General features: G+C 37.1%; 1 pseudogene across 1 annotated transcript; it reads right to left on the bottom strand.

The window, feature by feature from the left end:
- Positions 1-9,751: 9,751 nt before the first annotated feature.
- Positions 9,752-11,911, bottom strand: LOC148871541 (cation/calcium exchanger 1 pseudogene; annotated as a pseudogene). The gene has a single exon (XR_016106942.1). The product of XR_016106942.1 is annotated as a cation/calcium exchanger 1 pseudogene (transcript).
- Between the last annotated feature and the right edge of the window lie 2,011 nt (positions 11,912-13,922).

Below are 13,922 nucleotides of genomic sequence, written 5' to 3'. Positions count from 1 at the left end.
CCTTGAGATAAGGTGGACGATATGTGCCAACATTTAATATTGTAGCTTCTTAGTAGAAAAGATGAGAGGAAGATAAGTCTTCTCTATGGATGAATAGTTCAACTTAGCTCCTGTTAGTGTTCGACTAAAGTAGTAAAGTGCATTCTCTTTCCCTTCCTCATTGACTTGTGCCAATAAAGCTCCCAATGACTGTGCTTGTGTTGTGATGTATAGGATGAGTAGCTTCTTGGGAATTGGTGCGACAAATAATAGGGGTTTGAGGAGGTATTACTTTATGCTCTCTAAGGCATTTTTGTAGGATTCATCCAACTCATTTGGGATATCCTTTTTCATTAACTCATTCAATGGTTGACAACATTCTACAAGGTTGGAGATGAACAACCAAGTGTCAATTTTTTATTGATCAGCTTCAATCCCTTGATGGTGAACAATGAACCCAAGGAACTTTCCCGATGTGACTCTAAATGCACACTTGAGAGGGTTCATCTTTAGTTGATATCTTCTTAGCCTATTGAAGATGCTATGCAAGTCATCGAGGTGGTCTTCACTTTTCTTAGACTTGACAACCAAATCATTAATGTAGCACTCGACTTTCTTGTGTAGCATGTCATCAAAGATCCATTTCATTGCGCGTTGGTATGTTGTGCCAACATTCTTGTGTAGCATGTCATCAAAGATCCGTTTCATTGCGCGTTGGTATGTTGTGCCAACATTCTTGTGTAGCATGTCATCAAAGATCCATTTCATCTGGATTTGATTGTACCCAGATGAACTATCTATTAAGGATAATGCCTCATGTCTTGTAGTTGCAACTACATTTAGTTCAGTAATAAGCAAGGGAAAATTGTCCTTTGAGAATGCTTGATTTAGTTCTTGGAGGTCAACACAGACCTGATTGTCTATTTTTATTCCTTATAGGGACAATGTTTGCAATCCACGTTGGGTACTTTATCTCTCGGATGAAATTAGCTTCAATGAACATGTTGACTTCTGCTTCGATTTGCAGAATCAACTCGGGCCTGATTAGATGTTGTGTTTGCTTGATTGGTCGTACCCCATGCCTAATAGAGAGGTGGTGGACAACAACCTTTGGGTCTAACCTAGGAATTTCCTTGTATGTCCAAACAAAGATGTCTTTGTGATTTTGAAGTAGTTTGAAATATTTGGCATCCCCTTCTAGACTTAGGAGTGCACTGACGTGGAATGGTCTAGGTTCTTCATTAGTGCCACAGTTCAGCTCCTTCAAATCATCAACTATTGCTTAGCCTCCCTCTTCAAAGGTAGGTGGAGTAGGCTCAAGTTCTTCATCTGAAGAAGAATTTGACAGATCTTCATCATTGTCCTTAATGGTGATGTGATTAATTGAGACAATGCCATCATCCTCAGTTACCCCTTCACTTTTCTTTTTCATGCCTTGTTCTAGAAAAAAGTTGAACTTTGATTGAGAAGATGATGGAGACATGATGACAATAGTCTATTATCTAACTATCAAGGCCTCATTAGAGAAAACTTTCAAGTTTTCCACCTTTTTCATCCAAGAAGGAACAACACTATGAGGTTCTACTTTTTCCTTTGTAGCAAAGGTGCATTGTAGGCTTTGGTTTTGTTACTAGGCATTTCTATTCATATTGGCACCCTTAGGCCCAATGTGGGAGAGTACTGAAGTCCTTTGTTTTTGAGCAGATGTTGTTGGAGTAGCATCTTATCCTTTGAGCCTGTCAAACACCGACTGCCTTTCTCTCGGTTCTCCTAGTCAGTCGAAGACTAAACTTTGTTTTCTATGCTTATTTTTCTTATTATCAATCACTTTTATGGTGATGTGGCTAGATGATGCCTTCCTCTATGAAATTTGAGTTGGTGGATTTTGATAGTATCTTAAGCTAACATTTTACTGAGGGATGTGGAGCCTCAACTTTGTAAAGTTATTTGGTCTTTGTTAGGCTGTAGGCTTGTATACTAGCAAGGACTAGCTCAAGGTTCAATAACTGACAATTTTTACCTTCTCCGTACCCTACATTCTTGAGGAGTTGTTCATCATTGGGGTCAAACCACCCTTCTTGTTGTTGCCTACTTTATTGGTTGATGAAGCCCTGACAAATACCATTGGTGGTGGCTTAGAGACCCACGACCTAGATGCCATAGAGATTGGAAGCACAAGATCCTTCTCGAGAACATGAATGCCATTCCTTGATATTGGTGCAGTGCTCAAAAGGCAATTGTCCTTCCTTTCTCCTTGACTTTGGTGTGTAACGAAGCACAAGGACTGACCGATTATTAGGAGAGGATGCAAGAGGTGGAGTTGCTGGCAAAGTAGCAGATGTGTGCTGGTTTTTTTAGGACCTTTTGTCACCTCTTGAAAATGAATTTTCTTCTTTGTGCATTGTTTCCTCTTTTCCCTGTCAGACCTTCATTATGGAAGACTTTGGTACAAAGAGCAGAAGAGCTTTTGATATGACCTTATTAGAGTAGAACTTGGCATCGACAAAATGTTCTTCGGCTTTGTTAAAAGGTTCTAGCTTGATGACCACTTTCCTCTATATTCCATTATGATAGTATTTTAAGCATTGACACCATGTTGAAGGAACCGCCATTGTCTCATGCAACCAAGAACATCCCAAAAGTAGTTGGTAGGATGTCTTGGCATCGATGACATGTAGAAGGGATGAAGGTTCAAGTCCTCTATTCGTATCTCGAGGCGAACCATGCCCACAACACACTGTCCCTTTTGATTAAAGACTTGGATTGTCAACATGTTCTTTAACAACTCATCATTATGAATCCCAAGTTGTTTCATTATAGAGATTGGCATGATGTTGATGGCAGATCTGCAATAAATGATGATGCATGACATCTTCTATTCATGAACATATATAGAAATATACAAGGATATGTTGTGTGAAAGTGACCCAAGTTGTAGATCCTCATCTATGGAGGTAATTACTGCCATGCAATACTCATAGTTGTCCTTTTTTGGTATTTTGCTTTACTATTTGTTGGAGAAAATCAGGGTCCTCGCCATTGCAACGTGAACCTTCTATGGTAGTTGAAGTGCTTGAATGAGGCTTAAGTGGGATGACACTTCCTTCATCTGCTCTGTTACTTCTTCATCACACATGGGGTGTTCTTGAAAAAGCCTTGTCATGTTTTCGTCCTCATTAGATGAAGATTCTTCAATTGATGGTGATGTCTCCTCTTCGTTAACCGTTACCATGTACTTGAGGTACTTTCTTCTTTGGCACATTCTTCTTCTTGGAGGCATTGTATACTCACTACCTATTAGTTCACTTTGATCTAGTTGATGCTGGGACCATGGGGTGAGGAGTCTTGTTCTTATATCGGAAGACAACAGTTCATCCGACCTCGTCTTAAGGAGATGTTTCAAAGTCATTTGAGTACATGGAGATAGTCTTGCCCCCATTCAAAATGATTCTTTCAAGTTGGTGTTGTACCTTCTCCTTGGGTTTCTTGCTAGTGAAGGTGGACCACCCATCTTCTAAAATGGACAACTCTTCCCAATAGTCAGATCATTAGTCATCAGCTCATAGAGAGTTGGCATATTGGGATTCCTGAACCTTGGTATGCCAAGATAGGCATAGACCATGGTCACCTCTTGATCAACAACAAATTGGATAGAAATTGCCCCCTGTGGGAGGGACACTATAGGAAAAGACATCATTGGGAGTCCAACTACCTTGCCCTTAGTCTCCATAATTTGAGGTGAATCCACTAAGTTGGTGTTGTAGTGTTAACTTCCCTTTTACAGGTGTAGAGTTCCTTGAAGTCGGGATGCTCTATAGCTTGAGCAGAGGAAGAACCTGTGGAGGGTTGCAATAGCACTGGGTTAAGAGACTAAAAAATCACCATGGTGACGTTAGTAGTAGCAAAATTGTCACTAAGGTCTAACTCAATCTATCATTGTTCTACAAGATGAAGTATTTTGTCCTTAAAGACAAAACACCTTTCAATTGGTGGACTTATCATGCAATGGTACTAGAAATACTTGAAGTCACTCACATGTCCTTGCTCTTTAGGCCGCTTGGATGGTGGAAGCTTAATCAACTTGATACTCTTTCTCTTCGTGTTCCTTTAGAGTAGGCCTAAACTTCTCTTGGCCTTGGTTTTCCAAAAATTTCACTTTAATCTCCATCTTTTTCTTCTTGCCGGAGATCTTAACTGGTGTAGTGGTAATATTCATGATTTCCTTTCCTTTGGAGGAGGAGGAGGAGGTCTTAGTGTCCTTGACTTCCTTCTTACCTTCCTTCTTTTTACAATGATCATTTAGTTGGGGATTCCCATGTTTGGCTATCTGGAGCTCCAAGTCATAAGCTCAAGTAGCTAATTCTTCGAAATTGGTAGCTGTAGAGTAGCCCTTAGTTCATCACTTTGGACACACATGTCTATGGTAGAGGATTGACTGATTTGTTCCTTGCACTAAAGGGAGATGTTTCTCCACTACTCGATGTAGTTGATGACGGACTCGTCATTTCTTTGCCTTGTAGTAGAAAGTTCTGAAAGTCCAACCATTCGACGTGTATAGTAGAAGCAAGTGAGTAATTCTCTCTCAAGCTGATCCCATCTATCAATAGAATGCTGGAAATTTGGGCTTCAAAAATAAACCCTTATTTTTAAAATAAGCACTTATTTTGGGTTTATTTACCAAACACCAATAATTGCTTAATGGTGTGGTTCCAACCCAAATAAGCAATTATTTCAAATAAACACTTATTTTATGCACTCCCAAACATAATCTTAAGGCAGTTGCATATTTAGCATACCATTAGTACTCTCAATGAGTTTGTTATTATCAAAACACATAGATTCAACAATTTATTAGTGTGGGTGCAAGTCTTCCAAGGCATGGTCATCAAGCTTTGGTGTTTAATTCCCATAAATGGTGCCAATTTTTTACAGTATGAATTAAGCTATTTTTGAAGACACTGGCAAGAAAGGTAGAGATTCCCGATGTATATAAATCCCAAGGGAAAACTCAAATTGAAACAATTTCTAGGAGATGCATGAAGGGTTAGCTCCTGAAGGTAGTGAATGTAAAATGACATGAAAATAAATGGGGATCAGCATATTAGTGTGCTTCCTATGCTATTAGTACACATTATGGTACAAGCCTTTCAAAAATACACAGCTATGATTATGTGATTTAGGTGGTGTTTGGAAAGTTAATATATGAACTCACACCCAGGGATTAAAATTTCGTTTCACATTGGCCCGTATCGGTCAATACTTATTATATTGGAGCCTTCCAGGTATGCTCCTACAAGGGTGCAGAGGGCAGACCGACCTTAAACTGGTCCCTCTGAACCAGTTTTGTAAAAAATAAAAAAAACATAAAAATAGTACCGATATAGTGTTACAGACATATCAGCCTATATCGATATTTTGAACATTGCTCACACCTTTGAAAAGTTATAAGGGTGGTAAGATGTGGCCATGTGCAGAATTACAATTGATTTTGACCAATATTTGAGCTTTTTATCATTCTAGAGAATCTTACAAGTGCAAATTATACACTATTTAATCATTTATTACTAAGGGATTAAATCGTGGGAAAAGTACAAATTATAGCCTTTGATTGTAATTTCCAAATTTATAATTGTTAGCTTAGATATCAAGGACACTAAGACGAAAATTACCCTTTTACCACTCTTAGAAGAGGAAGTCTAATTGGATAAAGAAACCTGATTTAGGCTTTTTAAAGTCTTCAAAAGGAAATGAAGGTTTCACCCTCCAGCCTGGAGTTTTGGCAATTGTGAAGAATAGGAGTAAACAGAAAAAGAGTGAATGTTTGTATAGCACTAATAATGTTTTAATTTCTTTTTTTTTTTTTTTTTACGTTGATATTAAAACTTTTGAGAAAGAGATTTAACCTATAAGCTTTCAATTTCTTTTTGAGGGGAATATTTCCTCAATATTTCTTTTTTCATTTTAGGGTTTTGAGTTGGTAAGAAGTTATCATGCTCCAAACTAAGGGCTATCTTATATGATTTAGGGAAATTGTCTAAAACTCATTATGAGTTTTCACCATTTCTCTTAAACTCACCACAACTTTTCAAAATGTTTAAAACTCACCATGTCACTAACTTGACGTTAAACAGACTAAGGGGTGTTAATATATTACCATTTTAACCTTCATAGAAAAATATAAAATATATACAAAATAAATTAATGGGTGTTAATATATTACCATTTTAATCTTTAGACATGAAAAAAGGAAAAAACTCAAAAAATATTTTCAAATATAAAATACATAAAAACATAGAAATTACAAAAAAAAATAAAAATTATAGAAATTGAAAATAAAATGAAAAATATATTTTCAAATTATAGAAACTATAGAAATTGAATAACAAAATCAGAAAATAAGAATTGTGGGAATAACACCAAAAATTATAGATAAAAACAGAAATTGCAAATAAATAACAAAAAATACAGGAAAACTTATAGATTGTATAAAATAGAAAATTATAAAAAATATTGGAAATTATAACAAAGCACTAAAATGAAAAAAAAAAAGCAAGAAAATTGAAAACTAAAAAAGACCAATTATCCTCTAACTCACCATTCAAGGGTAATTTCATCATAAAAATTATTACTTATGCTGACATGGACACCTCTGTTAAGAAGCATTAACAGTGCACTAACGGAATGTGAGTTTTGGAAAATAAAAGCTTACTGACATGGTGAGTTTTAGACATTTTGAAAAGTCGTGGTGAGTTTAAGAGAAATGTTGAAAACTCATGGTGAGTTTTAGACAATTTCCCTATGATTTATTTATTATTTCTTCATGACTCCTGAGTGGAGTCAACTCACAGGTTATAACTTGGCTTGTATATATCCAATTTATTTTCTTAATTTTTAGGGTAAATTGCTGAAACCTTTTATCCAGTTTGATAATTGCAATCACCGCCCCTGAACTTTCTGACATATCTATAAGTGAACCCCCTTTAATTTGTTAGAATTTCCTAAAAAAAGGCATGAAAATGTTCAAAATACCCATGCAATTACTTTTGATCAAAATCATTATTTTCCAAATTTTCTTTTCATATGAATCCTATATCAAATCCTTTCAATCTCTTTTCTGAAATTGTTTATTTTTCAAAATTTTCCATCATATCAATCACTCAAAGGCAAAGCTGCAACTTTAAATTTTCTCCTTTCTATTGTTGTTCATAAAATTTGTATTGTTTTTTTTCTGTAGAAACCAGTCTCAATTACCTAATATTAACTGTATGAGTATTTTGGACATTTTCATGTCTCTTTTTAAAGAATTCTACCAGAGGGAATTTACTTGCAGCTCTGTCAGAAAGTTCAAGGGAGGTGATTGCAATTATCAAACTTCAGCAGAGGTTTCAACAATTTACCCCTGTGCAAAATTAGGAATGAATTAAAGGCCTAACCCAGTAATGTCCAAATTCAATTTCAAGAGTGGTAAAAAGAACGAAAACAAAACCACTTTAACCATCGGTTTTTAGGTCAAACTGTCCAACCATCTGTTTCAAAGTCTGATTGGATGGATTAGGGGTCCAAAAATCGGACCCAAACTCATGACCAGTTCCTGAGTTAACCGGGCTGACTGTCCGGTCCGGTCCGGTTTTCAGAAGCATGTTGCTAAATTGGACTGCCAAATCCTATATATCCCAGTTCCAATTCTGTTATGATACAAGCAGTGCCATCAATTCTTTTTATTTTCATGCATGTACTTTGATGGGCCATTTTTTGAACGTGACTCTGCAAACATCCAATTTCATCGCCCCTTCCAAGGAAGCTGAGGTCGCTACGGTTCTAAGGAGGAGAGGCGACAACCCTCTTTAGTCATTATATGTTATAGGCTGGTTTGTCTTTGTCCAGACTCCAGTGTATAGCTTATGTTCACAAGCTAAAGCTAACCGTGTGGGACCGCATTTCCTAAGTGTAAAGCCCAAGATGATTCATTCATGCCTATGCACACTTCAATGAGAAGCTTCATTTGGATGTTTGTATTAAATTAGTCCTGATTCCTGAGAAAAGGGCAATTTTATGATATTTTATTTAGGAAGGCTGTGATTGGTTTGATAAAAACCAAAATAGATAAATAGAGAACTTTCAGTAGTACAACTTTATGTTTATCTCTTATTGTTCTAGCAAATGTAACATAGCCCAACTGAGAAGATTGTTTTTTCTTTTCTTAATTGTCTTAAGAAACTGAATTTGATTAAGACCTGACCTGGTGTCTAATCTGGTTTAGTGTTTTAGGGTTATTTACTAAAACATCTCCTATAGTTTCACATATTTACTAAAACCTACCTTTTAATTTACGTTTTACTAACACTCTCCTTATAATTTGCGATCAATTTACTATCAAAGATTTTTTATATTGTTGTCTGAAAACGGTAATTTGACCATCTATACTGAGTGAAAAATGTTCAAGGGCATGGGCTTATGTTATTTTATTCTGAAATTACCTCTAGTACATCATATTGAGCTTTTAAAATGAACCATTAATTGTTTGATTTTCAGATATAACACACGATGTTTGATTTCTGTAGACTGAAGAAGAGAGAAGAGTGCATATCAAGCTATTGGTTAATTTGCAACGTCATGTCTTCTTCAAATAGCCAGAGAATAAAATTGATCGAAAAGAGTTGTTGCCCATGTTTTACTAGGGGCAAGAGTGACATTTCCAGCATTTATATTTTCTGTAGATTATATTGTTGTTCCAATCAGATCCTAAGGTCAAGAATATCATTTTCCACTCCAACCTAATGGAAGGTCAATTAAGTAAATCAATTGTAAACACAAGGTATAGGTAAGTTCTGTAAATCTATAAAATTATAGGGGGTGTGTTAGTAAATGGCCTTTTTTATTTGACTTAAATTATATTGGATTTGTGATTAAATTTGAATTACGATAAATTTCTATTTTCCTTCACATTATTTTTGTTATAGCCAATGCTAGCTGTAAAAATCGGAGTGCACATAAATGCACTCATTGAGTCACGGTTGTATATCGGTACGCCTGATACACCGGTAGGGATGTATCAGGCGAATCAATACCTTTTTTTATTTTATTCTATTTTTTTCGAAACCGGTTCAGAGGGCCGATTTAGGGCTTCTGCATCCCCTGAACCAATTAGACCCTCGATACACCCACTGTAGGGGTGTATCAGAGAGGTCCCGGAATGATACGTATTAATCGATACGACCCAATACGTATCGATAATTTAAACCTTCCTGAAGACAACTCGAAGCTAGCTAGAAGGCTGGATTGTGGTGTTTCTTATTCTCATTCATTCAAGGAAACAAATCAAGCAATGAATTGGATGACACATCAATCTCTTCTTTTCCCTTTAGTATTCTTACTCTTCCTAGTGCTCTATTATATATATGTTTGAGTGATATTTGAGGCCAAGCTACCCAGCCCCCTCTTGTTTAGCTGCTCCTAGTTTTACCAAAAAAAAAAAAAACAAGAAAACCATTATTTAACCGGGACCCAAAAAGGTCACTGGTCACTGATTAAAATCTTACAGCAGTAGTTATAAATACAAGAAAACCATTATTTACCAAAAAAAAAAAAAGTCATGATAAGTAAAAAATGAAATATATTGGCAATGCAATTCTCTTGATTCACCCAATAAAATGCTTCGGTATATGGAGTTATAAGATAATGTTCTATAACTGGTGGAAGCAAAAACTAGTTATAAATGGCTATCAATTAGTAGTTTTGTTAGTTAAATTGTCTATCAAAAGAAGAGACAAGCTTAAACAGCAAAATCAACTCTCTAATTAGCATGAAACCATGTATAATCAACATTCTTTGGCCATAGGTTTACACTGGGCATCTCTTACCTTGAAATTGAATCATAGTGAAAATAAATGTCCAATAGTAACAACAAAAGGTTAAAAAAAAAAAAACTGAATCGATATAATATGAAAACCACATTAGGGTTTGAAGGGGAAAGATGAACCACTAAGTTGGAGTAGCCCAAGAGCCTTGGCCAGCCTGAGAGTTAGGAAGCACAAGTATATAGCCAAGAGCCCAACACCCAAAACTTTATCAAGCCTCATTTCTTTCCTGGGAAGAATCACAAGCGCCCAAACCAAGCCAGCCATTAAAAACCCAAGGGTCTCGTAGAGAAAGGAGTCCTTGGGGATGACAATAGAAGATGGATAGACAGACCATGAAGAAAAAGCAAGTGACAGGCCCAAGCCCATTAATGTATTGAAGATGGGCCCCGCATAACAGCCCGAGATGGCGACCTGGGTCCCATCTGGCACACTATTCACTGCCATTGCAACATTGGAGATCAAGTCCCCAAGTGAGTTACCCCAAGCAAGCACAGTCAGTGCTAGAACAGATGGGCTTATTCCAAATACAAGACCAAGTGAGAGCAGCAATGAAACCAATTCCTGAGCTGTGATATAGGTCCAGGTGATGCTCATCATAAACCCTCCTGTAAGCCAAGGGAGTAAGCATTTCTTTGGTGGGTTGGAGCTCTCAGTAGTAAAAAATGCAATAATCCCCAAGATAATCCCTGCCAAACAACCAATTATATAGATCACTACTCCTGTTCTGGTACCAATATTTCCCCCTTGAGAGTTCCAAAGGGAAGCAAAGAGAACTGGCGCCAATGTAACTGAAATAACTGCAAAGGGCTTAGACCAATTCTCCTCACTAACAACAGGGATGGTCAACCTCCTTGGTAAGTAAAGTGGAAGCTCTAGAATGAACAGAAGCCTACTAATGAAGTACCTTGTTGATGAATCAAGAACAGAACACCTCCAGCCTATTGAATAATTCTGATGATTATTACTTTCTTCATCAAGACCTCTCTCAATAGGAACAGACTTGTCATCATCAATGTAACTCAGTAGAGGTGCGTCCAAGCTGCTGGAGGCTGGTAATGAAGGAGATTTTGTAAAGAAGTTCACCTCTCTGTCTTTCTTTCTGCAGAAATGTGCTGTGCAGACGATCAACACATACACAAAGTAGAGAGAAACAAAAGCCATTGCACCCAGAAAACCGATCCTTCCAATGCTCACAATCACAAGTAGAGAAGAAAGAGATACAAGGTAGAAGACAACATCTCTTATGAAGCTAGACCTATCAATGGCTACCTGATATGGGCTGACCAATATGCTTATGATTCCGACCACTGTGCTAGATATGAAGAAGGCTCCACCCAAAACACTGTTGAGCCCAACCTGACCAGACCCAGCTCCCATGAAAGAGACGATGCTGGCGAAGACATCTGGTGCACCATTTCCTAATGAAAGCAGAGTTACACCAGCTATAGTAGGGGAAAGTTCCAAGGTTTTTGATAGTCTCTCCAGGGAATAACAGAAGTAATTGGCAGCTGTGTTGCCCAGTAAATAGAACAGAACTACGAGCCAGAGGATGAGAATGGTGCAACCCAGAAGAGGGTACCGGCCACAGATGCAATAGAAGATCTGGAGATAGTTTATGTAGCCTTTGGGCTGGCATCCCTTCTCTAATCTCAAGTATTCGCACTTTTCTTTGTAAGTGTGGTACTGATGAAGGCGACTGCAGCCATTGCCGTTGGGTTCATCTAGGATTTCTGGACAGGTGGAGATGAGGCTGGGTCTTTTTAAATTCCTCAGTAAGTGATCAGAACTGGAGAGAGAGAAACGGGTTGAGATCGAGATGTAGAAAGTGATGAGAAAGAGAAAAGATATGTTGAGGAGAAGAGGCAATTTCTTGCCATGGGATGAAGATACCAACTTTGCCATTCACCTTAGGGAGGTTCTCAGAGGTTGAACTTGTAGATCTGCAATGGATGACTGTTGAATACTTGGGTGATGAATAAAATTAAGAATGTTTTCCTCTCATTGTACCAAGAACAATGAGAGAGAGAGAGAGAGAGAGAGAGAGATGTTAAGGAGCCATAGAAACTCCAATGTCCCATGGTTTATAAAGAAATAATATAATGTATATAGGTGATGCGCATTATATTAGCCATGTGACATCAGCCTCACCCCACCCCTTTGTTGCATGCTTTTTTAAGCTTAGTTACATCATAGAGATTATTTTCATCTATACCCTTGGAATAGATAGCTGTAAGGGAGAGGCGGTTTCCTCTCTTAGAAAGATTTCAAGTCAGACGTCAGCAGTGTGGCCTTGTGAATACTGCCATTGTTTTGAAAACCGGATCAGACTGGACGGTCGGACTGCTTGACCTGGGAACCGGACGGTCTGGGTCTGGTTTCCGTTTGATGATTTAGGTTTGGATCAGACGGTCGGACCATTTGACTCAGAAATTGGTGGTCAAAATGGTTTTATTTCCTGTCCCGTTTTCCAAACCATGATTCGTGTAGGCTTTTTCTTGAGAAACTAGGTATCCATTATTTTCATCTAATGGATATGTGAGTTCAATCCATCATTTTCATCTGAAAAATAGAAAAAGGAAAAATAAATCCAACATGGACATGTGTTTATGCCTACAAAATGTTGTAAGTTTAAAAATATTCATCAAATTATTTTCAAGTCATTTTTCATATCAAAGTCATTTATATTCAAGTTAAGTTTAGTATTCTTCTTTTCAGTTTAAATTATTAATGATATTCAATATCCAAATGATCCGAGTAGAAATCTGAATGTGCTATGGATCCAATCCCATTTGTGGCCCAACCCCATTTGGCTTCAATTTCCTTGACGTATTCTAATTTATGAAAAAGGTACCTTATTGTTTGAAGTGCAATTTCAGTTAAACTAGTACAAATGCAACGGGAGTAGTAGGACCTCCGGATCATTTTTTTTTTCTTGGAGTTTTCCTTTGCTATGGATTTTATTTTACTTCACATGTCCTTCTCCAAACCCTGATCACTAGGGATAAAACAACTGAATTGAAGCATATGATTTGTTTCCATGGCTCCATCTTCAATTAGATGAAGTGACTTCTTGGTGGAACCTGAATTTCTAAATTTTTTAATTAAAAGTTTTTCAAAAAATAGATCTGCATAAAATAGAGGAAAATTTTAGAATATAATTAAATAGTTTAAATATATTTTGATATAATATATAATATTTAATGTAAATAATATTCAATATCGGGGCCACGGTGATGAGGGGGCTTCACTCTCCGCCCCCACCAAGGCAATCTCCACCCCTGATCCCATTGGAGACAGGGAAGATTGTCATCCCTAAAACCAAACCAAAGTTAAAACCCAATTTGCATCTCATACTTTCTCTACAAACAAAAGGAGCATATAAAGCTGCAATTTAGGTTGGATTGGATTGGAAATTTGTTAAAGTTTAAATGGGCCACCTGAACCCTAACCCGAGCTTGACGTAGTTGAAATTACTAATCAAATTGGGCAACCAGACTTGCGCAGCCCTAATAACCCCCAACCCTGGTGAAGGGTATGATTTAAGATTTCATCATAAGTTTCTGCTACGACCAGCCAAAGACCTTACCAATTGACCCTGTTGGTTGGGACCTTATTCCTCTTGATTTGGCTTGCATCAAAATTCTTCCATATCAGGCTATGTTTGGTTCCATAGAAATATGAGAAACGAAATGTCAAGTGAAACCAATACAACGTCAAAGATGATCATGCATGTAGGACATCACCAAGTTGGATGATCCTCACCAACTAATGTGGGTACTGCTTATTTATTCTTTTGAGAAGTGCTAGTATATGCAAATAAATAAATAAATAAATAAAAGGTTTTTTATATAATATAAAAATAACTGAGTTACACACCCACCGTCGTAAAATGGCAATTTGGCATGCTTCCCACTTTATTATTATCTTATCTCCGAGAGGTTGAGGTTTTTTTTTTCCATTATATTTTTACACCAAGGATCTTTTCGTTTTTTTTATTCTTAGGTTCCGTTTGGTTTGTTGGATAGGAATGAAATATTCTCTTTTTTCTCATTTGTTTTGAGGGAAATAGAGGGAGGGATGAGA

Source organism: Nelumbo lutea, chromosome 2 (assembly GCF_056320005.1).
Source record: "Nelumbo lutea isolate HS-2025 chromosome 2, American lotus-T2T, whole genome shotgun sequence".
Lineage (NCBI taxonomy): Eukaryota > Viridiplantae > Streptophyta > Magnoliopsida > Proteales > Nelumbonaceae > Nelumbo > Nelumbo lutea.
This window is presented reverse-complemented; position numbering and strand designations above follow the sequence as displayed.